Source organism: Micropterus salmoides, unplaced genomic scaffold, assembly GCF_014851395.1.
Source record: "Micropterus salmoides isolate LMB-PRFRI ecotype aquatic unplaced genomic scaffold, ASM1485139v1 Ms_hic_scaffold_22, whole genome shotgun sequence".
Classification (NCBI taxonomy): domain Eukaryota; kingdom Metazoa; phylum Chordata; class Actinopteri; order Centrarchiformes; family Centrarchidae; genus Micropterus; species Micropterus salmoides.
This window is the reverse complement of record NW_024041373.1, coordinates 3,114,825-3,138,790: the sequence shown is the minus strand read 5'-3', so window position 1 is coordinate 3,138,790 and position 23,966 is coordinate 3,114,825. Positions and strand designations below refer to the sequence as shown.

Below are 23,966 nucleotides of genomic sequence, written 5' to 3'. Positions count from 1 at the left end.
TTCTGTATGTCCTGTATATAATAAAATAAGTATGTACAAAGTGTTATAAATTCATAAAACTGAAAATCCCTACCTTTTTTCAGGATGCGTCATTATAAAGAAGTGGAAACAAACATTCTCCTTCCATTTCAGTGATTCAAAATTTTCATGATTAAGTTGTTTTGTCATTATTATGTTCTTAAAATGTACTTTGGCTTATTCTTAATTACATCATGGAAAGTTTTTATTGCTCTGACCTAGAGGTAAACCCTCAATCTTTCCCAGTCGGGACACGTGATAGGATCGTTAATGCAGAGTTTGTTTTTGTTCCTTTTGGGGGGCCGGATACAGGGGCATCAAGCCATTTAGAAGAAGAAACAGCAGGAGAAGTGTGGCTTCACCTTTAAATTAAAAGCATGGATTTTGATGTTAAATGTCATTGATATTATTATCTTGTTCCATTAAAGTATTTATCTAGGGTAAATGTGGGAATTGATTTATATTAGACCAACTGATTTTCTACTGAAGTTGTGCAACTGTATTGTCTGCTCATTAATTTCAAAAACCAATTGAATGGGTTAACATAGACCTACACTGCACTGGGTACTTTGGAGAAAGAAAACAGTTTTCCACAGAAAGTTTCCAATCAGCACAGATCTGAAAATCAACTGTAACTGTAATTTAGATTTTCTTCTGAGTAGTACACTGAGTGTGCTTCGGTACAGTGATAGGTATTTTACTTTGAAAGTGTAAACGGATGCTTTGTTTTCCACAGACAGAACAACACAACCAGTCAATAGCTCCTTACAAGAGTTTAAGACCGTGGAGGCAGCCGGCGTGTGATAGATCGTGTACACTTGTGTTAAGAAATACTTGAGTGTTTCTTCAGAACAACTGAAGGTACCCGAGATGGAGTTATGACGGTATTTACACACCCGGCAACTCTCGGAGAAGTTTTCTTCCAAACTGGAATAAATCACTCCATAATAGGTAAGTAACGTTGCCTAAGTTGTCCTTTGTGTTGGCGTCTTGCTGGTGATACGGTCCATAAATTACACACTCAGAAGTAGCACTGTCTCTTGACAAAGACATAGGGTATAGTTTGTTGTTACATTGTCGATAATAAATTAGCATAAGTGTGAGAAATCCTGTAGGATGTGTTGTAGGGCTCGTGCAGACTACACGACTTTCAGCGTCGGCTGATCGCCGTGCCGTTCACACTACACAACTTGCCGTCTTGTGACGGGAGTCTTGAAGTCGTTGTGGCGTTCACACTAATACGTGACTGAGCGGTCACACAGTACACCAGCTGACAAGGACTCTGTCAACCGACGCTGGTCTCCAAACCACGTTTAGTCAAGAAAACATAGGTGAAATGTGAAACGGGAAATGACGCGAACCTACAGACAAAACAGCTGTTGTTTGTTATCATAAAGATAGTAATTATAAAGGCAAAGAATATGAGTGAAAGAATCAGGGGCGTAGGAGAGACTTTGCACCTGGGGGGGACGCTGAAATGCTAGGGAGTTTCGGCCCCCCTGTTTTTTTAAAATAAAGCACTTAAATGCACATTTCTAATGACTTTTGAAAACAGAATGTACTTATTAGTGTGGCTATTTGCAGTGACGGAATATGGAGAACAGACTGGAGAGGGGAGATTATGAAAACTCAGAGGGTCAGAGAGAGGGAGTATTATATAACTAGAACAAAACTGACTAACATAAAAACCATGGAACAGCTGCTAGTTAATGTAGCTAGCCACAGTACAAATGTATTCAGTTATCCTAATGTGAGCTGTCTGTGATTTCTTGTGTCTCACTTGGCCCTGACTCTCTCTGCAACAAAGTTTGTGAACACAGAGCTACAGTGGGTACGGAAAGTATTCAGACCCCTTTAAATTTTTCACTCTTTGTTTCATTGCAGCCATTTTCCAAAAATCAAAAAAGTTCATTTTATTTCTCAGTAATGTACACTCAGCACCCCATCTTGACAATTGAAATTTTTGCAAATGTATTAAAAAAGAGAAACTGAAATATCACATGGTCATAAGTATTCAGACCTTTGCTCAGTATTTAGTAGAAGCACCCTTTTGATCTAATACAGCCATGAGTCATTTTGGGAAAGATGCAACAAGTTTTTCACATCTGGATTTGGGTATCCTCTGCCATTCCTCCTTGCAGATCCTCTCCAGTTCTGTCAGGTTGGATGGTAAACGTTGGTGGACAGCCATTTTCAGGTCTCTCCAGAGATGCTCAATTGGGTTTAAGTCAGGGCTCTGGCTGGGCCATTCAAGAACAGCCACGGAGTTGTTGTGAAGCCACTCCTTCGTTATTTTAGCGGTGTGCTTAGGGTCATTGTCTTGTTGGAAGGTAAACCTTCGGCCCAGTCTGAGGTCCAGAGCACTCTGGAAAAGGTTTTCGTCCAGGATATCCCTGTACTTGGCCGCATTCATCTTTCCCTCGATTGCAACCAGTCGTCCTGTCCCTGCAGCTGAAAAACACCCCCACAGCATGATGCTGCCACCACCATACTTCACTGTTGAGACTGTATTGGACAGGTGATGAGCAGTGCCTGTTTTTTTCCACACATACCGCTTAGAATTAAGGCCAAAAAGTTCTATCTTGGTCTCATCAGACCAGAGGATCTTATTTATCACCATCTTGGAGTCCTTCAGGTGTTTTTTAGCAAACTCCATGCGGGCTTTCATGTGTCTTGCACTGAGGAGAGGCTTCCGTCGGGCCACTCTGCCATAAAGCCCCGACTGGTGGATTGCTGCAGTGATGGTTGACTTACTACAACTTTCTCCCATCTCCCGACTGCATCTCTGGAGCTCAGCCACAGTGACCTTTGGGTTCTTCTTTACCTCTCTCACCAAGGCTCTTCTCCCCCGATAGCTCAGTTTGGCCGGACGGCCAGCTCTAGGAAGGGTTCTGGTCGTCCCAAACGTCTTCCATTTGAGGATTATGGGGGCCACTGTGCTCTTAGGAACCTTAAGTGCAGCAGAAATTTTTTGTAACCTTGGCCAGATCTGTGCCTTGCCACAATTCGGTCTCTGAGCTCTTCAGGCAGTTCCTTTGACCTCATGATTCTCATTTGCTCTGACATGCACTGTGAGCTGTAAGGTCTTATATAGACAGGTGTGTGGCTTTCCTAATCAAGTCCAATCAGTATAATCAAACACAGCTGGACTCAAATGAAGGCGTAGAACCATCTCAAGGATGATCAGAAGAAATAGACAGCACCTGAGTTAAATATGAGTGTCACGGCAAAGGGTCTGAATACTTATGACCATGTGATATTTCAGTTTTTCTTTTTTAATAAATTTGCAAAAATTTCTACATTTCTGTTTTTTTCTGTCAAGATGGGGTGCTGAGTGTACATTACTGAGAAATAAAATGAACTTTTTTGATTTTTGGAAAATGGCTGCAATGAAACAAAGAGTGAAAAATTTAAAGGGGTCTGAATACTTTCCGTACCCACTGTATCTTCAATGCAAACTCTGATGACATGCTCCTGTATTCTTGAGAAATTTATGCATGTAGAGTACATAACTAAATGAGCCTTAAAAATACATTTTCTAAACTAGAAACACCACTAACTCTCCTAAAGTAAAGTACTCACTTCAGCTGAACCCTTGAGTAGATAACTAAATAAGTCATATCATCATCAATCTAACCATAAACTGCTGCTTTGGACTGTGCTGGCTTTGACTCTGTTGTGCTATTGACCTCATCTCTGCTGTCTGTCTCATGTTCACCATGTCAGTGCTAGTACTGGTGCCACTGGTCAGTTGCAGGTAAGTACTCAAAATCTTTACTCAAGAAAAAGTACAATTACTCCCATAAAAAGTTAGAGGAAAAAATTACAAACCTACTCATGTAAAAGTATAATAATATATTTCATCTGCTGTTTATCAGGTTAGAAACAGCTGCCACATGGTTATTTCTAGAGAATGCAATTTGCTTTACTGGTTGATTATCTTTAGCCATTTCTGTTTAAAACAATTATTTCCCTTTTTAAATCTCCATGAATGTGTTAAGATCACTTTTCAAATATCACGTTTGCTGGAGGTAGAGCGGGTTGGCCGTTAATCGGAAGGTCGGCGGTTCAATCCCTGGCTCCCCGGTTGCGTGTCGAAGTGTCCTTGGGCAAGATACTGAACCCCGTATGAATGTGTGTGAATGTTAGTTTCCGTTTGAGCACTTAGGCTGAAACGTGACGAGGTGACCTGATGAGGTCAATAGCACAACAGAGTCAACTTAGGCTCAGTGTATGAATGTGTATGACTGGTGAATGCAGATGTAGTGTAAAAGCGCTTTGAGTGGTCGAAAAGACTAGAAAGGCGCTATATAAATACGGAGCATTTGTATCTTTGTCTATGGACATGTAGCCAACCAAACATGCTTTGCAGTAGCACAGGCAGCCAATACAATCTGATTATAAATTCTCTTCACAACGCAAAGAATGATTGTGGCAGTAACACGTGAGCAGCTCGTTGTTGATGAAAACTACATACAGAGGAAGCTGTGCGTCATGTGTAAAGCCCAACAGGACTGTTTAAACCACCATATTTTCTCTCTCTCTGTGCATCTCAAAAATGATTGTTTCCTGAATTAATAACAGCTGGTAGCTGCTGAGTGAAAGCCAAGATTAGTTTGACGGGCGACATTCTGTTTATGGACTCACTGTCGGACATCGTTATAAAACACATAGTAACTGATGCGAAAAAAAACAGGCTAATATCCATCAAAAGAAAGCAATGCTCTTTTCAACAACAGGATACTGTTAATATATCAGAATCAATCTAGTGATCATCTAACTTATGTTACAGTGGGAAGTCTACGTTTGCTCTGCAGAGAGTGAATATGCTTTTAATGCGGCGTTAACAGAAAGTGAAATTTATTTACCGGCTTGTTAAAGAGCGACGCAGGCTGCTTTCCAACACGGCCAGCAGTGCCATGGTATTAGTAGAACAATAAAGCCTTAAGCTGAAAAAGGTGTTTGCCTGATTTTATTTATTTTTTATTTTTTAATATATATTTTATTGAAGGAAGAACAAAGTGACGTAACACATACAGAAAGAGTTTAACAATACTCCTTGTTTTTACAATGTCACTGAACAAAACCCCCCCCCAAAAAACCAAAACAATAAATAAATAAATAAATAAAAAGTATATCGAAGTTCTTATGTTACAAACAGTGAGGAAATAATTGACAACATTTTTAGCCAACTGTGTCGGATTACGTCATCCGATCCAATGTGCACAGGCCTTATCAAAAATTAGTTTTAGTTTGGGGGAAGAGTTGCATCCTTTTCAAAATAAGAAATCATTGGGGTCCATACAGAATAAAAACGTTTGGTGCATCCTCTAAGAGAATATTTTATTCTCTCCAGTTTCAAAAACAGCATCACATCACTAAGCCAGAGTGAAACTAAGGGTGGTTTACTTGACTTCCAATCAAGCAATATTCTTCTACGAGCCAAAAGACATGCAAAAGCGCATGCGTCTTGACACTTTTTGGACATGACCACATCTTGTTTAGGTACTCCAAAGACAGCCATCTCAAAACTAGGCCTGATATCCTTAACATATGCCTCAGACAAAATTTTAAATATAGTTGTCCCGTAATCCAGCAGTCTGGATTATTATTCCAGGTTTCCTCTGATATGACCACTGCCAAATCTTTAGACATTTTTTAATTGACATTAAAATATTATATACATTAGAAATTACTCCCTTCAAAAGTAAGGGAATGTTTAAAATTGCATCCAATCCTGTACTGGGAGGAATGGATGGATATGTGGGACAAAGATTTTGAATTAGATGACGAACCTGAAGATATCTAAACAGGTGTGAATTTGGCAGATTATATTTTGAGGAGAGGCTGGAAAAAGAGGCGAAAAATCATCAATGAAAAGATCACTAAATTTAACAAGACCTGTCTGTTGCCACTGACTGAAGACTGAGTCCAATTGAGCTGGAAGGAATAGGTGATTCTTGCATATAGGGCTGACTATGAGGAAGTCCTTAAAACCAAAACATTGTCTAAATTGAAACCAAATCTTGAGAGTATTTGCGACTACTGGACATTGAGTATACATAGAAATACAAATGGGGCAATTTAGATAAAGCTAAAGCAGGAAGGGATGATGAAGTACAGGAGTTTGCCTCTGAAATACACCAGGCATCTTTGGGGTTCTGAAGCCAATAAAGTACTTTTGAGATATTTGCAGCCCAATAATAATACCTGAAATTAGGAAGCGCTAATCCGCCCTGAGATTTCTGTCTTTGGAGAAATTCCTTCCTAATCCTAGGTGTTTTTCCACCCCATATAAATGATGAAATAAGTCTGTCTAAATTCTGAAAAAAGGATTTTGTTAATAATATTGGAATGCATTGAAACAAGTACAAGAATCTTGGTAAAATGTTCATTTTTACACAATTAATTCTACCTGCAAGAGAGAGAAATAGCAAATTCCATTTTTTGAGGTCTAATTTTAACTTGTCAATTAGAGGAACAAAGTTCTCTTTGTAAAGGTTAGAGAATCCCTGTGTGATGTATATACCTAAATATTTAAACCCATTATGGACAACTGAAAAGGTATATCGGTATTTTGAAATCTGGAGGCCCTTACGGTTTATGGGGAAACAAACACTTTCGAAAAATTCAGTTTTAGCCTGAGAAAGTTCCAAATTGTTTCAAAATTTGAACTACCTGTGGAATACCTAAAATCGGATCTGAAATATACAACAGCATATCATCGGCATATAAGGATACTCTATGTTCTATCCCCTTACAGCTGATGCCAGTGAAATACTGTGAATGTCTTAATGCTATAGATAGGGGCTCCATGGCTAATGTAAAAAGTAAAGGGCTGAGAGGGCATCCTTGTCTTGTACCCCATGATAGGGGAAAATACTTTGAACATACTCTATTTGTGATTACAGATGCTTTAGGGGAAAAATATAATAACTTAATCAATGAGAGAAGAGATGTACCAAATCCATATTTTTCCAGCACAAAGAATAAATATTTCCACTCCACCCTGTCGAATGCTTTTTCAGCATCTAACGAGATGACTACCTGAGGAACAGAGTCCTGAGAAAGTTTAGACGAGAGTATTACCCCTAACAATCTCCGGATATTACTAAAAGAATGTCGACCTCTGACAAAACCTGTTTGGTCTTTTGAGATCAAGTTCTCTATTGCTGTATCTAAACGTAAAGCAAGGATTTTTGCCAAAATCTTTTCCAGGTTTTAGTAAAAGTATAGTGTTTGCTTCATTCAAGGTTTGTGGCAAGCTACCCTTTTTCAATGAGTCCTCAAACATATCAAGAAGAATAGGGGCTAATTTATCTGCAAATTTTTTATAAAAGTCTATTGGATAGCCATCAGGGCCAGGAGTTTTTTTTCTCTGCATTAATGTGATTGAGTTTAAAATCTCTTCTATTTGTATGGGCTGATCCAAGTTAGTTTTCTGCACAGAATTGAGGACGGGTATATCTATATTGTTTAAAAATTCAAAAATTTCAGAGTTAGCTTCAGGGCTTTCAGAAGTATACAAATTTGAGAAGTAGTTCTTAAAAGTGTTATTAATTTCAATTGGATTAACTATTAAATCATTATTACTGTTACAAATTTGAGGTATAAGTTGAGAGGCAGCTTTAGATTTTAACTGGTGGGCTAGAAGTTGACCTGCCTTTTCTCCATGTTCATAAATATAACCTTTAGAACGTGATAAATACCACTCAGTTTTATTTGTTGATAACAGATTGTATTGAACTTGAAGATTCAACCTCTCTTTATAAAGTTCAGGTGACGGAGACGTAGAGTTGAGGTAATCTACCCTTCTTATAGAATCAATTAAATTGTCCAGTTTTTGTTTACGTTTTTTATTGAGAGTTGAAGTATATGAAATTATTTCTCCCCTGATAACTACGTTAAGTGTCTCCCACAATGTAGATGCTGCAATAGATTCGGACCTGTTATGTAATAGGAAATTATCTATAGCTGTTGATACAAATGTACAAAACGTAGGGTCTGATAACAAGGCCGTGTTTAGTCTCCACAAAGGCCGTTCATTATACCTCAAATTACAAATAAGGTCTGATTGCAAAGGAGCATGGTCTGTTCCACAATAGGTAGATATTCGATTTGTCCAAAGAAGGAAGGAGAGATTTATCAATAAAGAAATAATCAATTCTTGAATAGGAGTGATGAACATGTGAAAAATAGGAATATTCTTTGCTGTGTGGAAACTGAAATCGCCAAGGATCAACCGCCCCTACTTGCTCTATAAAAGTAGATAAGGCTTGGGCCATCATAGAACGGGATGAAGATTTCGGATTAGAACGGTCAAGGGACGGATCCATTACGCAGTTTATGTCGCCACCAAAAATCACAAGATGGGAGTTTAGGTCTGGCAATAAAGAGACTAGCTTATTAATAAAGCTCACATCATCCCAGTTAGGCGCATATACATTAACTAATAAGACAGGAACATTATATAATATCCCAGAGACTATAACATATCTTCCCTGAGGATCAGCTATAGAAGCAGAAGCAGTAAATTGAATGCTTTTGTGTATCAAAATGGCAGTTCCCCTTGCCTTAGAGTTAAAATTAGAGTGGAAAACTTGCCCCACCCATGGTTTCCTAATTCTGAGATGATCGACAATGCATAAGTGGGTTTCCTGTAAATATATTATTTCAGATTTTAATTTTTTTAAGTATGCAAAAATTCTGCCTCTTTTGATTGGGCTATTTAGGCCTTTGACATTCCAGCTAACAAATCTAACTTTCGACCCCCCATGAGATTTAGTTAAATCGGCCATATCAGACATGAACAAATATACATTTAGTCAAGAATTCACAGATCAAAGATGCACACCACAACATAAATGTTTCCTCACTATTCAGTTTTTCTAAACACATAACATAAAGCAAAACTTTCCCAAAACTTTTTGGATAAATTAAACTTAGAACCAAACTTCCCACCATTTTCCTAATGCTTACTTCCCCAACTGAAACAAGCCGCAGAAACCTATATAAATTGCGTGGCTCCCGATTATCCAGTCTTTACCTCTCGATCTTCTTGAGGGACTCCAAACCACAATATTTACATTGAATACAGCATTGCGTCAATTACGCTATGTACTGAATGAGCTTTAAGTCAATAAACAAAAACAATCATGCCGTCTTTTCTTGAAGTTTCAGATAAATTGCGATAGATGAATAGATAGAGAAAGTCACCTTATTGCTTGAAGTATATTGTCTGTGCCATTTAAGTTAACAGACAACATATTACGGCCAGAGTCGTCTTTAGTCTTGTACAAGGACGCGCTGTTTGTAAAAAGCATCGGCAGCCTCAGGTGAATCAAAAGTGTGAGTTTCCTATCCGAATTTCACACGGAGATGTGCAGCGTACAGAAGTTGAAACTTTATGCCTTTTTGATAGAGGGATTGTTTGACTTCTTTGAATCCGGCGCGTTTCTTCGCTAAAGCTGCGCTCGTATCCGGGTATAGCCGCAGTGACACTCCGTTGAATTTAGTATCATGTCGTCTGGCCCAGTGAAGTGCCTTTTCCTTTTCCTGAAATCGGTGGAAGCAGACAATAAATGGTCTTGGAGATTGCCCTGCTCCATGTTTCGGGCGAAGCGCGCGATGCACTTGTTCAAGTTCAGGAGGTTTGTCAAACACGCTCTCCATGGTCTCTTTAAGCAGCCCAGATATAAATCCGATGGGGTCTTTTCCGTCCTCAGAGCCTTCCGGAATGTTGATAATGCGCAGGTTAGCCCTTCTGGATCTATTCTCAAGATTGTCAATTTGGTCAAGAAGAGATGAATTCTGTGTCTTCAAGGATTTAATCATCGCTTCCGCGGCGGCTAACCTTTCAAAGTTACCGGCTAGCACTTCAGTAGATGTAAAACGGTGCTGAAACGAGCCGACTGTCTCGCGTAGCGTGTCAAGGGAGGCCTGTAACGGCTTGATTGAATCTTGAATTAAACTTGCCATGTCCTCTTTTAAACTGGTCCGCTGTTTTGACAGTTCGGAGATTAGTTGACTCATTGTCAAATTATCCGTATTGTCTTTTACCGGTATGTCCTTATTGCTAATAGTGGTGTCATTAGCCGCCATTACTGCTAGCTTACCCGCTAGGGTTGCACCTGACCGTGTTGCTGGTGCGGTACTTTGCTTCTGTTTAGAGTTGCTCATTTCGCTTTCTGGACTAGGTGTGGTTCTTATATGTTCTATTGCAAAGCAATTAGATTAAAAAATAAGACGCATAAGTATGTTTAAAAGGAGTGTGGTTGGGAGGTCCTCGCCTCTGCTGCCCTCTCTTACATCGCCAAACCGGAAGTCGTTTGCCTGATTTTCTAAATGTTTGCATCTGCCCAGCTCTGACTGTGACTGTGACTCTTCTGCGTAACTGCGTGCACACAGACAGGATAATTTCGGTTAATGAAGCAAAACGCAGATTACAGACTCGTTAAGTTATGAAGGTATGAATGGAAAATGTAGCAAAAGTAGAAGTAGATTACTGGCCTACAGAAAATACTGGAGTAAAGAGTACAGTTTTAAAAAAAGGAACATGAAAATGTGCCAAGTACTTTTTTTAAAAATTTATTTATTTTGCAAATGTGCGTTATTTGTAACAAGTTATTACCCACCCTGCTTCAGGTGTCCTCACTGCTGTCTTCAGGTAGGCTGTAAGTAACAGCAGCACAAAAGAAACGTAATATTGAGGCACTTTGCTGCCTCGAGCAAACTTGTTTTTTTTTTTTTCTCCCTTAACTTTTCAGCACCACCTTTGCCTTGTGTCACATGTTTTCTATAGGCCAACATGACTTTTGTCTGCGTTTCAACCATTTAATCATGTCTGATGAGGAGTGTGTCATTTATTCATTGATCAACAACACAAAAAGTGAGGGGCACAAAACAGAGATTTTGAAATGTGGGGGGGGGGGACATGTCCCAAGAATGGATTAGCACATGCAGGTAGCAGGGATCGTTTGAGCTACAGAGAGAGCTGGAGTGGAGTAAAAAAGTGTTTTGTGGTGAAAAGTACCCAACAAACAAAATAACGTTCCCAGCATGTCCCGTAAAGGTACTGCGGTAACGTGAGCCGCCGAATGCAAAACCGTGGTCAGGTCAGCCACCGTCTGATTTCTGTTGCGTGAACATAATTTATATGAAATTTCACCTTTCATTAGCGTAATTCCTCAGCAGTTAGTTCAGCATTGTCATGGCTTCTCTTCACTAGTGTCCTCTACTATCACTGGTACAAATATAATGTTTTACAGTACCACCTATGAGATATTGATAAAAATCCCTCCAACAGCAAAATGTAAACAGAAAACAACATTTTCTGTAAACTTTGACCTTTTACCAAAACAGTTACTTAATAGGTGACACCACCGATTTGATACAGTATCTTCTGCTTCATAGTGTCCTCCACTATCACTGGTACATATATGCTCCCTCTTCCATCCCAGTGTGGAAGAAAGATGGTGGCGCGCATTGTCGCAGCGGCCCGGAGCTCTCCGATACTTAGCAGCCATACTACTTATCCTCGTTCTAAGTTGATACAAATTAGAGGCTATTGCATGGGTCGTGTCCCTAGTGACATTGACTGCTTTCTGTACGTGATCATTCGGCCAGCAATTGACCAGCCAGGCCGAAAGAATAGACCACGGCGTCTGAGGGAGCAGAAGAGAGGAAAACGAGCCGGGAGGCGAGTGAGGCTACGCTTAGCCCCACACCGACCGGCCCTATCCAGTGTATTTCTTGCCAACGCACAGTCCATCGTCAACAACATGGATGATTTAAGACTTCGGATCACTAATGCTAAGGAAGCTATGAGTAAGCTGCATGATGTTATCAACGGTCAACAAAATACGCTACCGGACTGTGTCTTCATCGTGGCTTGGGATTTCAATCACTGCAACCTCAAGACAGTGTTACCTAAATTACCAGTTGTATACAAACAAACTGGGAGCCTACAACGCATTCATCACCCCACCTTGGACAATCTGATCATCTGGCCCTCTTCTTGACTCTGCATATTATTATTATATTATTATTATTGGGGTGGCTGTGGCTCAGGAGATAGAGCAGGTTGTCCGTTAATCTGAAGGTCTGCGGTTCAATCCTGGCTCCCCCATGCTGCATGTCGAAGTGTCCTTGGGCAAGATACTGCCCCTGGTGGCTGTTCCGCCAGTGTGTGAATGGTGAATGCAGATGTAGTGTAAAAGTGCTCTTCCTGCTGCAATTAAATGTCCACTGCAGGACGGTCCAATTGGACAACGCAGCTTTTAGCACCTTAAATACATCTGGTAAATATTTTGATGAAGACAAGAACAACTAGGCTTTGGGAAGTCACATTTTGAAGCTGCTGATTCTTATAAAGAAAGATATAATATAAAAGGTCTAACAAGGATGTGCCTCCTTTTGGCTACAGATAGTCAAACTCTTAAAAACAACTGGTCAGACATTTGTGACATCAGGTGTTTTAACCAAAACAGTGAGGCTTGCAAATTAGTAAAAAAAATTGGCAGCTGTGTTAGTTATCGCTATGAACTACAAAGGTTTAATAATTCCAAAGATCAAATCAGACAATAAAACATAACCCTGAAGCCATAAATGGAGAAAGTTGTAGCAAAAGAAACTCCTAAACACTGGACCTGCACTACATGAAGCTGCGAAATCACTAATAAAATAAAGGTTTTTTTTTTTCAAATCTAAAAAATTGTTTCAGACAGCGTTAAGGCTTTGCCTGAAATATCGAACAGCTTCCACAACAGTAAGAGTACAAAAAACAGATAATCAGTCACTCAGCAATGTAAGTTACCTTTCCACTAAGTTCCCCTTAACTTTTCGCCTTAACTTTCGAATCGGAAGCTGCAAATTAGTAGCTAACTACAGCCTCATTGAACGCCTTGGCAGTAGCATAGTGTTCTCTGGGTCCTCCTCCTCGTGGTCGTCAGATAAGCCTATTTCGTCCTCCTCCTCACCACCACCCTGACTGCTGGCCGCACGTGGTGGTATCTACAGAAAAGAAAAAGACGGCACCTTCAAATCAGAGTCCATCTAAAAGGTAAGAATCATAGAATCGAGGAAACGTTATTTAATACCAAAGAAGGTTAATTTGACGCCAATTAGCTTATTTATTAGCGTTAACCCCTAACCAGTTAAGCTAGCTAGTTAACGATAGATAGCTAACGTTAGCGTTATGTGTATGGATGACAAAGTGTCTTAGTAAGGTGTAACATTAAGCCACCATGAGTTTACACAACTTAACGTTAATGTTACACATGTAACATATGTCACTCCTTTCTTCAATCATTCAACGTAGTTCAGATTTGTTCCTTTCATTTATCACCCATCTGTAGTGATGGAAAACGTATTCAAATTGTTAAAGTAAAAGCATGAATACTACACTGGGATACTCCGCTACAAATAAAGGTCATGCATTCAAATGTTTAACTTAATTACCTAAAAGTATGTAATAGTAATAACAATGTACTAAAGTGTCAAAAGTATATACACATTATGTAGTAAAATGTTTCCTTTCAGTGGTTCTCTTTCTCTCTCTCTCTTGAGATAGATAGATAGATAGCGAAGATGGGAAAAGTATGCATAATACTTGTATAATAATTTGACAATCCAATGATTCATCTAGAAGGAGAGCCTATCTTCGAAATTATAAGAAAAACAAGTATATGACCCCCTACCAAACAGCAAGTATTCTGGCTCCTACAAGCCAGTTAGTCTTTCTTTAAGACACAGCCCCAATCCCAACCAATTATCTACATCAAATACACCTGCCTCACCTCGTTACCTGTATAAAAGACGCCTGTCAACACCCAAACAACCAGCATCCAACATCACCACCATGGGCAAGACCAAAGAGCTTTCTACGGACATCAGGGACAAGATTGTTGATCTGCACAAGGCTGGGATGGGCTACAAGAGAATCGGAAAGCAACTTGGAGAAAAAAGATCAACTGTCTGTGCAGTTATCAGGAAATGGAAGAAGCACCACACCACCGCCAACCTCCCTCGGTCTGGGCCTCCACACAAGATGTCGCCTCGTGGGGTGTCCCTGATCATGCGAACGGTGAGGAATCATCCCAAAACCACAAGGGGGGAACTGATGAATCAACTGAAGGCAGCTGGGACCACAGTTACAAAAGAAACGGTTGGTAACACACTACGCCGTCATGGATTGAAATCCTGCAGCCCACGCAAGGTCCCCCTGCTCAAGAAGAAACCTGTACAGGCCCGCATGAAGTTCGCCATTCACCACCTGGACGACTCAGAAGAGGCCTGGAAGAAGGTGATGTGGTCAGATGAGACCAAAATAGAACTTTTTGGCCTCAACTCGTCGTGTTTGGAGGGCAAAGAACACCGAGTACAACCCAAAGAACACCATCCCCACCGTCAAGCATGGTGGTGGCAACATCATGCTTTGGGGGTGCTTTTCAGCCAAGGGGACGGGACAACTCCATCGTATTGAGGGGAGGATGGACGGGGCCATGTATCGTGGAATTCTGGACCAACATCTCCTTCCCTCAGTGAGAGAGCTGAAGATGGGTCGAGGATGGGTGTTTCAGCACGACAACAACCCTAAGCACACCGCCAAAGCAACAAAAGAGTGGCTGAAGAAGAAGCACATCAAGGTTCTGGAGTGGCCTAGCCAGTCTCCAGACCTGAATCCAATTGAAAATCTTTGGAGGGAGCTTAAAATTCGAGTTGCCAGGCGACAACCTCGGAACCTGAATGATTTGGAGGGAGGAGTGGGCCAACATCCCTGCCGAAATGTGCACAAACCTTGTCACCAACTATAAAAACCGTTTGACATCTGTGCTGGCCAATAATGGCTTTTCTACAAAATATTAACATGCTGTTTGTCCAGGGGGTCAAATACTTGTTTTTCCTCATCAGATGGTTATCAATTTTAATAAATTCATATGATGTGATTTTCTGGAATTTTCTTTGGGATTCTGTCTTTCACTGTTAGAATGTACATATGATTAAAATTATAGATCGTTGCATTCTTTGTAAGTGGGAAAACCTGCTAAATCAGCAAGGGGTCAAATACTTATTTCCCCCACTGTATCTCTAAAATCACTTTTGTTTTCAGTTTTTTTGAGAATTGTTTTTATTTATTTTTTTTTTTACAGCTAATCTACATTCGTAAAATATACTTACTTTAGGTGAAGAAGTAGGAGCATTTTTTTCTCCTATAACCCATAAAGCAACATTTAATACTTCAGTTTATTCACCAATATTCAAAATCACCACATTTAGAGGTGCATGACTTCTACTGGACAGGAAGGGGATGAATAGTAGTAATCTGAACAGTAACTAAAGCTGTTAGACAAATGTAGTGGAGTAGAAAAATACAATATTTGCCTCTGAGATGTGGTGGCATAGAAATATGAAGAAGTTGTGTAAGCTGCATAAAATAAAAATACTCCAGTAAAGCACAAGTACCTCCAATTTAAACTTAAGTACAGTTACATAACGTAAATTTGCTTACATTTTTTTCCAACACTGCCCATCTGTAACTTGAGTGTTTCTAAGAAGAGTACCTTATCATGTGCAGTCCCACGTTGTGGGGCATGGTTCAGCGTAACTGCAATAGAATCTTACACACACTGGCTTTTAGATTTTGGATACGCCTTGTGGCATGCACCTGTAAGATAGTATACTGATTGTAGGTAGTGTTTTCAAAGTAATTGCAATCAGATCACACAGAAAAGTGAATTTTGAGAGGTTTTCCACTTATTATTTTGTAAAAAGATAATTTAAGGACTAACAAGCTATACTACTTTGCTGATTCTAAACTGGACATGTAATCTCATAGATTCATATATCGAAATATAGCATTCAACATGAATTTTATATCCCGTAAATTTCTAATGATTTGGATAGTAGCGCTTCTCTATGTTTTAAAGCTGGGCCTTTTTAATGTGTTTTTCAGTGAAAGTTGGGACATTTTCCTCTGTCCGAATTAATAAGCAGTAGACATCTTCTATCTTGTATTTCATTATAAATTATAATGTGACAACTGCAGTAACTGCAGTTGTCACATTCTACGTCGCTCACTCTTTAGACTCCAACATCACAAAGATAAATTAATTGTTATAATTAGGATTGGTTAAGATTGGGATTGAGGAAAAAACAACTTGGGTTTTGGAATGTACCAAATAAAAGATTAAAGGGCCCCAGATAACATTTCAGAGTACAGATATTTAGGTGATTGGACATGGAATGACACCAGTGGAACCTCTGAAAAACTGAATTAGACCAGTGAAAACTATTTTATCATAGCCATGTTGTTGCTATTATCTGTCAGAAAATGTTTCTGCAAACACAGACACTGATATGTTTGTCAAAATTACTTGAAAAATACTTGCGTATTATCGCATCGTTGATTGGCAGTATATTAAATGGCCTCTTACCTTAAAACTATATTGTCCCCAGAGTGAGTTGCTCCCAATTCTTCGAAGCATCCTCCTCACACCATCTCCCAGGGTCCCTCCAGGTTGCAGACTGAGGTATTGAATCTGTAGAACTCAATATATCTGTTACTATGGTGTATCATTTGTCAAAATACCTGGAAGAAAATGTCACAGCACTAACCATTCTCTTTTTGAAAGAAGAGTCTGAACTCATCTGGAGGCGCAAGTTCTACAAGTCCTTAATCGTCTGGCATGGCTCCTGCAGCATGTCATCAATGTCTTCAGTAAGTTGGGTATGTTTTGCCTCCAGCAAGACCACCACCCTCCTTTTTATTGAATTGCTGGGCAGAAGCAAATTTATAATAATGTTCGTGGTGATTAAAACCTGCTTTCACATGCCGGTGGTGATGGCGCATAGATAAGATGCTTGCCTTTGGTGTGGGAGACCCGGTTTGATTCCCTACTGGACAGGAAGGGGATTAATAGTAGTAATCGGAACAGTAACTAAAGCTTTTGGCCATATCGTCCAACCCTAGTCAGTAACTATAAAACAGTGGAAAGAATCCCTTTTTGTGTGTCAGCTCAAATGTAAAATGTGCAGTCCATAACCACATTGTGCAGTGCCTTTCATCATTATCCATTAGACACTCCTCAATGTGGTTAATGCAACCGTTCCCCCAGAATCTCTAATTTCCACCCAAACCCTGCAGTGCAACTGTAAATTATTCACAGCCACGTGCTCTTTCAAACATAAGCCAAAAACAATTCATGTCTTTAATTACATTGAGGGGTGTGCCTACAAAGTAGCCCACTAAAACTGTATTTATTCTGGTCAGTTTGAGCTTTTAACTTGGAGTTCTCATCTTATGTGACAATGTGTTGTTTTGAGTACTTATAGTGATGTTCTCTCTTTTTAGTTTTCTGGGGCTGGTCATCATCCTCTGTTGTTGTATGTAGTTAAGATTTGATGTCTTAACAAAAAATGGCAGAAATTTGAAATATTTAAACGTCTACCTATAATCTTTTAGGGAGTGTCACCCTGCGGTAATCCCTATTGGATTCTTCCACATGGGATGTGTCCTGTCCCTTGCTGGCCCTATATCTGGCCATACCATAGCTGTCTGTACATAAGAAACACACAACGCCAGAAACCTGTTTAACACCAATATAGTGAGCCAAAGTGGTTTATGTCAGCTACAAGATGCAATAGAGTGTATAGTGTAGGCCAGAAATCGTTGGCCATACAGAATCCCTCCTCTTTCCACAAAGTACCTCAGGAGATAGGAACTGTGAATCACAGCCAGTTGCGATGACACGAAAATGCACATTGCTGTGCTGAAGGCCATGAAATGCTCAAAGTTCTTCTTGGAGCACACCTTTACACACAATGTTCCCTGAGTACAGAGCAAACTGCCGGAATTCTGTTGCTTTCCAACGGTCAAGGTCTTCCAGTGTCCTTGGCTTTCTGGCAAGTTTTCTGGTCAGTTTTCAGTGCCTCCGGACGCTTGCTGACACTTGTCATTTGGCCTCCTGATATGCGCGTTGCTGTCTTGCCCCTTGTCCACAGAAACAGCAACTTCCTCATCACCCCAAGGCAGCATTGGTGCATGTAGTCGGCTAGAAATGACCTCACCATGTTGATGGGCAGGATACAGAAAGAAGAGGTTTTTCCTGCATGGTGATGCTCTGGCTGCCAATGCCAACTCCCTGAATGACTGGTCAGTTCTTAAAGAGGTGGTATTATGCTCATTTTCAGGTTCAAAATCTTAATTAGGGGTTGTACCAGAACAGGTTTACATGGTTTAATTTTCAAAAAACACCATATTTTTCTCATACTGCACATTGCTGCAGCTCCTCTTTTCAACCTATGTGTTGTACGCTCTGCTCTTGAGCTACAGAGTGATGCATCTTACTTGTACAAAATCTTAGTTAGGAGTTGCACATGTGCAGTTCCCAGGTAAGGACTACTAGCCAATAAGAAGCAGAGAAGGGCGGGTTGTAAGAAACAAGGTAGTGTGATCCAAATCAAAGCCGCTTCAGACTGCGACCGTAACCTAGCAGATGGTATAAGTTACTCACAAGTCCACAACCACACAACATCATTGTTCCACATCTTACCATAAACCACTACAAAAATCTCAATTTTACATAAAAATTGGCCAAACAATTTGAACGTTTGCTCAGTAGCTTTCACATCAGGTGTAACATTAGCATTATAGTTATAACTTTAGCTGTGTTAGCCAACGTTTACAACAACTCCGCACTTGAACAGTCTGTGAAGTTACATTGCCGTGTTTATTTTAAATATAATTCACAACCAATTAAGCATACTTACAGGTTGTGATTGTGAATTTCCAGGCCCAAGCAGAGTCGGAGTTGCATCGTCTTTTAGGACTAAACGTTGAACTGTTGCCGGTGTTCTGACGATCTACAGGTGCTGGTCATATAATTAGAATATCATCATCATTATTTCAGTAATTCCATTCAAAAAGTGAAACTTGGATATTATATTTATTCATTACACACAGACTGATATATTTCAAATGTTTATTTCATTTAATTGTGATGATTAAAACTGACAACTAATGAAAATCCCAAATTCAGTATCTCAGAAAATTAGAATATTACTTAAGACCAATACAAAAAAAGGATTTTTAGAAATGTTGGCCAACTGAAAAGTATGAACATGAAAAGTATGAGCATATACAGCACTCAATACGTAGTTGGGGCTCCTTTTGCCTGAATTACTGCAGCAATGCAGCGTGGCATGGAGTCCATCAGTCTGTGGCACTGCTCAGGTGTTATGAGGGCCCAGGTTGCTCTGATAGTGGCCTTCAGCTCTTGCATTGTTGGGTCTGGTGTATCGCATCTTCCTCTTCACAATACCCCATAGATTTTCTATAGGGTTAAGGTCAGGCGAGTTTGCAGGCCAATTAAGAACAGGGATACCATGGTCCTTAAACCAGGTACTGGTAGCTTTGGCACTGTGTGCAGGTGCCAAGTCCTGTTGGAAAATGAAATCTGCATGTTCATAAAGTTGGTCAGCAGCAGGAAGCATGAAGTGCTCTAAAACTTCCTGGTAGACCGCTGCGTTGATCTTGGACCTCAGAAAACACAGTGGACCAACACCAGCAGATGACATGGCACCCCAAACCATCACTGACTGTGGAAACTTTACACTGGACTTCAAGCAACGTGGATTCTGTGCCTCTCCTCTCTTCCTCCAGACTCTGGGATCTTGATTTCTCAGCAGCAGTCCAGTCCTTTTTGTCTTTAGCCCAGGCGAGACGCTTCTGATGCTGTGTCTTGTTCAAGAGTGGCTTGACACAAGGAATGCGACAGCTGAAACCCATGTCTTGCATAGAGGAGAGGAGATCCTTGTGGCCCTGTCGGTGCAGCACTTTAAGTAGTGCATCCAGAGCGTTGTGTGTAACAGAAAAGGTAGAGGCCCATTCTGACATCTCCTCTCTCAATGTTAGCTGCCAACTGCTTCCTCATTGTTATCCCTTCTATTTCTGGCACAATTTGTGGTCTATCCTCACACAATGTGTTTAGTTCACCTAGGTTAATTTCAGCAACCACATTAGTGCCACCAGACATTTCCCTGACTGTTTTTTCAGGGATGTGGGATTCCAAATCTGTCTTTTTTGTGATCTTGACACCCCATGACCACATAGCATTGTACTGCCTCTTTCTGTCAGTTGGTGTCATGTGGCTACTTGAAACGGAGTAGTAATAACTACTAAGTAACAAAGAAGTAATAAAAAAATATATATAATGTAAGGATTGAATTGCTGTTTGAGTAAGAATCTTTATGGTAAGAAATTATTGTAGACTTACCTGTCTTGATGACATCTTGCACAAAGCTCAAAAGGTGCCTGAAAGACAAACATTTAAAAATAATTGTAATTAATTAATTCATGTTTTTGTTTTTGTTTGCTTCACAGTAACTTCTATACAAATTGTTACTGAAATTCTGACAACACATGCTATGATAAGATAAAAATATACTGCAATACAATTTTTTGGTTACAATGTTTGTATAGTATAATGTAGTATTTAAAAGATTGCACTTTAAATGATATACATGTACATTTTGCACTGATTCTAGAAACAATACAGTACAAGTTTTCATACCACTTGATTCTGTGCACATTATGTCAAGTAATTTTTCATAAGATATATAGTTTTTTTTATGTTCTGTGCAAAGCAATATTTTACTTGGAATCAAATATAAATATCAAATATAATATAACTATAAAAATAAAATAATTCTAATCACAGCAATACCAAATGTATTTCAACCCCTGGGGTGTATTCCAGAAAGTGGGTTTGAAAGTGAAGGTAGTTAGTTAACTCTGAAATGAGGGAAACTCTGGGTTTTCAGTTCCACAAAGAGAAGTTAACCATACCTGACTTTATAACAAATTCAGTTACCTAACTGACTCTTCAACAAAACTTTACTCCTGAAGTCCACTGACTCCAGGTAGGGCATGTTATGGCTGCGAAGTGGACTTCTGGTGCAATGTCTGAATGTAGTGAGAATGTGAACACTCAGTAAAGGGCAGATCTCCCCCAGGCAACAGATGATGAAGCACCAGCAACAATGCCACAACAACAACCAGATGCAAGGTTTTTTAGTAGTTGCAGTTTCAGTATTTTTAAGATGCATACAATAGTGGAATGCATATAGAAAGGACTTAATGCCTTATACTGCATGACCATATTTTACATGCCATTGATCAAGACTTCCATCAATAACCTCCTAATTACTTTTTATTTGGAGTAGTAAAAGGGAGTTGTTGAATGAATTACAATCTTAAGAGGCTTTGCTCAGGCTGGGCCCTATTTGGTGGTAGTACCACAAGAACAAAAAAATTCCCTCAATAACAATTAATAAATTTGGTATATTCTAGGGCTGTCCCTGACTAAGGATTTACATAGTCGAATCAGAATCGTCAAGTCCTGCCTATAGTCTAATCATGTGTGTTTTTGTGCACGGCAATTGCGAGCTGAAGCTAAACTGAGGCTTATTTTTGACCATTTTCTCTCTCTCTCGCCTGCCATTCACCGGTCTTGTGCAGAGTTTTTGCCATGCTGCCGACAACTGCACGCACGTCGCAGTTCCTGGCGGGTCTATTTCAAGTAACGGCTGTTTAAAAACAATACATTCTTTGTGTGGTTCATCAATGGTATGGACAATTCTGCACAACATTGGTGAAGCTGTGGCTCCGTCTCTTCAGCAAGTTTTCCTCCTGCCACTACACACATACACACTATGCCTACACATACGCACAGACAACGACGGTTACAATTTTGAATTCATTTACGCACTTTAAAAACATTTATTGGAAGTTTTTTTTTCTTTTTACATGTTTATTTACAGCATTAAACTTTGAAATGTGTATTGTAATATATGCTGTATATTAACTTATTGGGAGAAAACTTAGATCTATGTAAACGTTGAGCACCCCTGTATCGCATAAATGCCGCAGCGAAGCTTCGACTGTGAGATTGACAGTTGAATCAGGCTCAGCCCATCGAAGCATCGAATCTTCGACTATTTGGGGTCAGCCCTAGTTTATTCTTTTATAGCAAAACACAACTACACGTGTAACTCTAAATTAAATCTTTATAACTAAGAATATGTGTTCCCCATTCTAAAGTGAGCTCTTGCTCATAACTAATTCTGAGTAGTTTGATAAATATTTTTACCCCTACACAGGTTCCCTATTTAAATTTTCCTTCCTCTTCAGACTTTCTTGTCCCCTTGTCCAAAGAAACAGAAATTGAATGGTTCCATACAATAAGTACATTCGAAAACTGACAAGCATACTTACAGTACCAATACAATGTCATATGGGTATGTTAATTGCAGTAGTTGTTTGATATGAGAAGAGGAAGGCAAATTTAGAAGAGGGAACCTGTGTGGGTTACTAATAGTTAAGGCTTGTGCAGATTTGAACCTTTCTGGAATGCACTAGAATCTTTTGGGTTGTACAACACATGCGTTTGTGTAAGGTCAAGACTCATTACACCTCTGTCATTTTCAAAGGTGCATGCTTTTTAAAGAAAAATCAATGTTAAATGCCAAATTGAACAGATTTTACAGGTGTGCCACTTAAGGAGCAGTGTGTAGGATTCAGTGGCATCTAGCGGTGAAAATGCAGATTACAACCAACAGCCGACAGATCGACAGTATTGGTTTGATCCTACTGTAGAAACATAGCGGGGGATCGGACCCATGCGTCGCAGATATAAAAGCCTTGTAAGGTAATAAAAAAGGTGTACAATTCTTATTTTTAGGTGATTATACGTTATATTCAACCTCTGCAAGGACACCCTTAACTTTACACACTGGACATTTACGGTCAATTGAAATTGGATTTGATGTTCTCTAAAGTGACTGCGGTGTCACACGTTAAATATGACTAATATTATATGCATACTAAGAGTCGACGAGCTAAAAAAAAGAATAACAAAATGAGTCGACAAGCAACTTTTTCCGTCCAGAAAGTGATAAGTAATACAGCTGAGTGGGAGCTCTGTCATGGCTGACTGCTAGCCTAACGTTAACGTTATATAAGGATTTATGTATGTATGTATAAAGTTAATGTCGTAAAAATCATGTTTGACCATTATTTGGCTATGTAGAATCTGAGATTTTGGGCCATTTTCTACATTAGCATGTATCACATACGTAGCCAAGGTACAGTTAGCTGTGTGCGTTTGTTTACGTAACGTTAGCAAGGTAACAGCCGTTAGCGGCTGTAGCTACACAGCTCCAGCTAACCAAGCTAACGGTAGCTTAGCTAGTAAGCAACTAAGTTAACGTCACCTTGGTTTTAGCCTTGCGACATATATTCGTACAGACTGTAACTTACACCGCGAATATATTAATGTGTGTATCGCGATTATATTAACCACTTAATTAGTTTGGGTGCTTGGGTGTACGTTGAATTCTTACTTGTTCAAAAATTTATTTTTAAAGATGAAAACCGTTAGCAAAAAGTTGCTGACTAACACTAACGTTAGCAACTAAACCAACATCCCTGGCGTGAATGCTGATGTCGAGAAGGCTGAACTGATTAACTTACACTTATATACAGACTGATTGTTCGAAATGATTATCTATGTACATTACTTACAAAATTATCAACAATCTAAAAATATCTATATCAATAAATAAACAAGACATAGAGACGGATCAAGTCAAGTTAGTGAAATTGCCGTTGAACAGTTGGTCTTGAGCTTCTTTTTTTGACAGTAGTCTTGAGCCTGATCTGATGATGACACTTGTAAGTTGTCTTCTAGGAGAGTAGTGTATGTCTCCTGATAGGCCACCACTGAGCTGATTCACTAACAACGATTAAATTAGTTGTTGTTTTAATAATAATAAATAAATAATTAATAATAGTAGTTCTAGGTTAGCCTTGTAGTATAAGCATTCGAGCTTGTTTGGGACACAGGAAAAATGGTATAGATGCCCCCAACCCCCACAGACACACATATAAA

General features: G+C 39.5%; 1 long non-coding RNA gene across 1 annotated transcript in view; it reads left to right on the top strand.

Annotated features, from left to right (window-relative positions):
* Window positions 1-758: 758 nt before the first annotated feature.
* The window catches only part of LOC119917637, a 38,318-nt gene continuing 15,110 nt past the window's right edge, over window positions 759-23,966 (top strand). The window contains exon 1 of the long non-coding RNA XR_005447316.1: window positions 759-969. This is a non-coding gene — a long non-coding RNA (uncharacterized LOC119917637). The remainder of the gene's footprint in view (window positions 970-23,966) is intronic.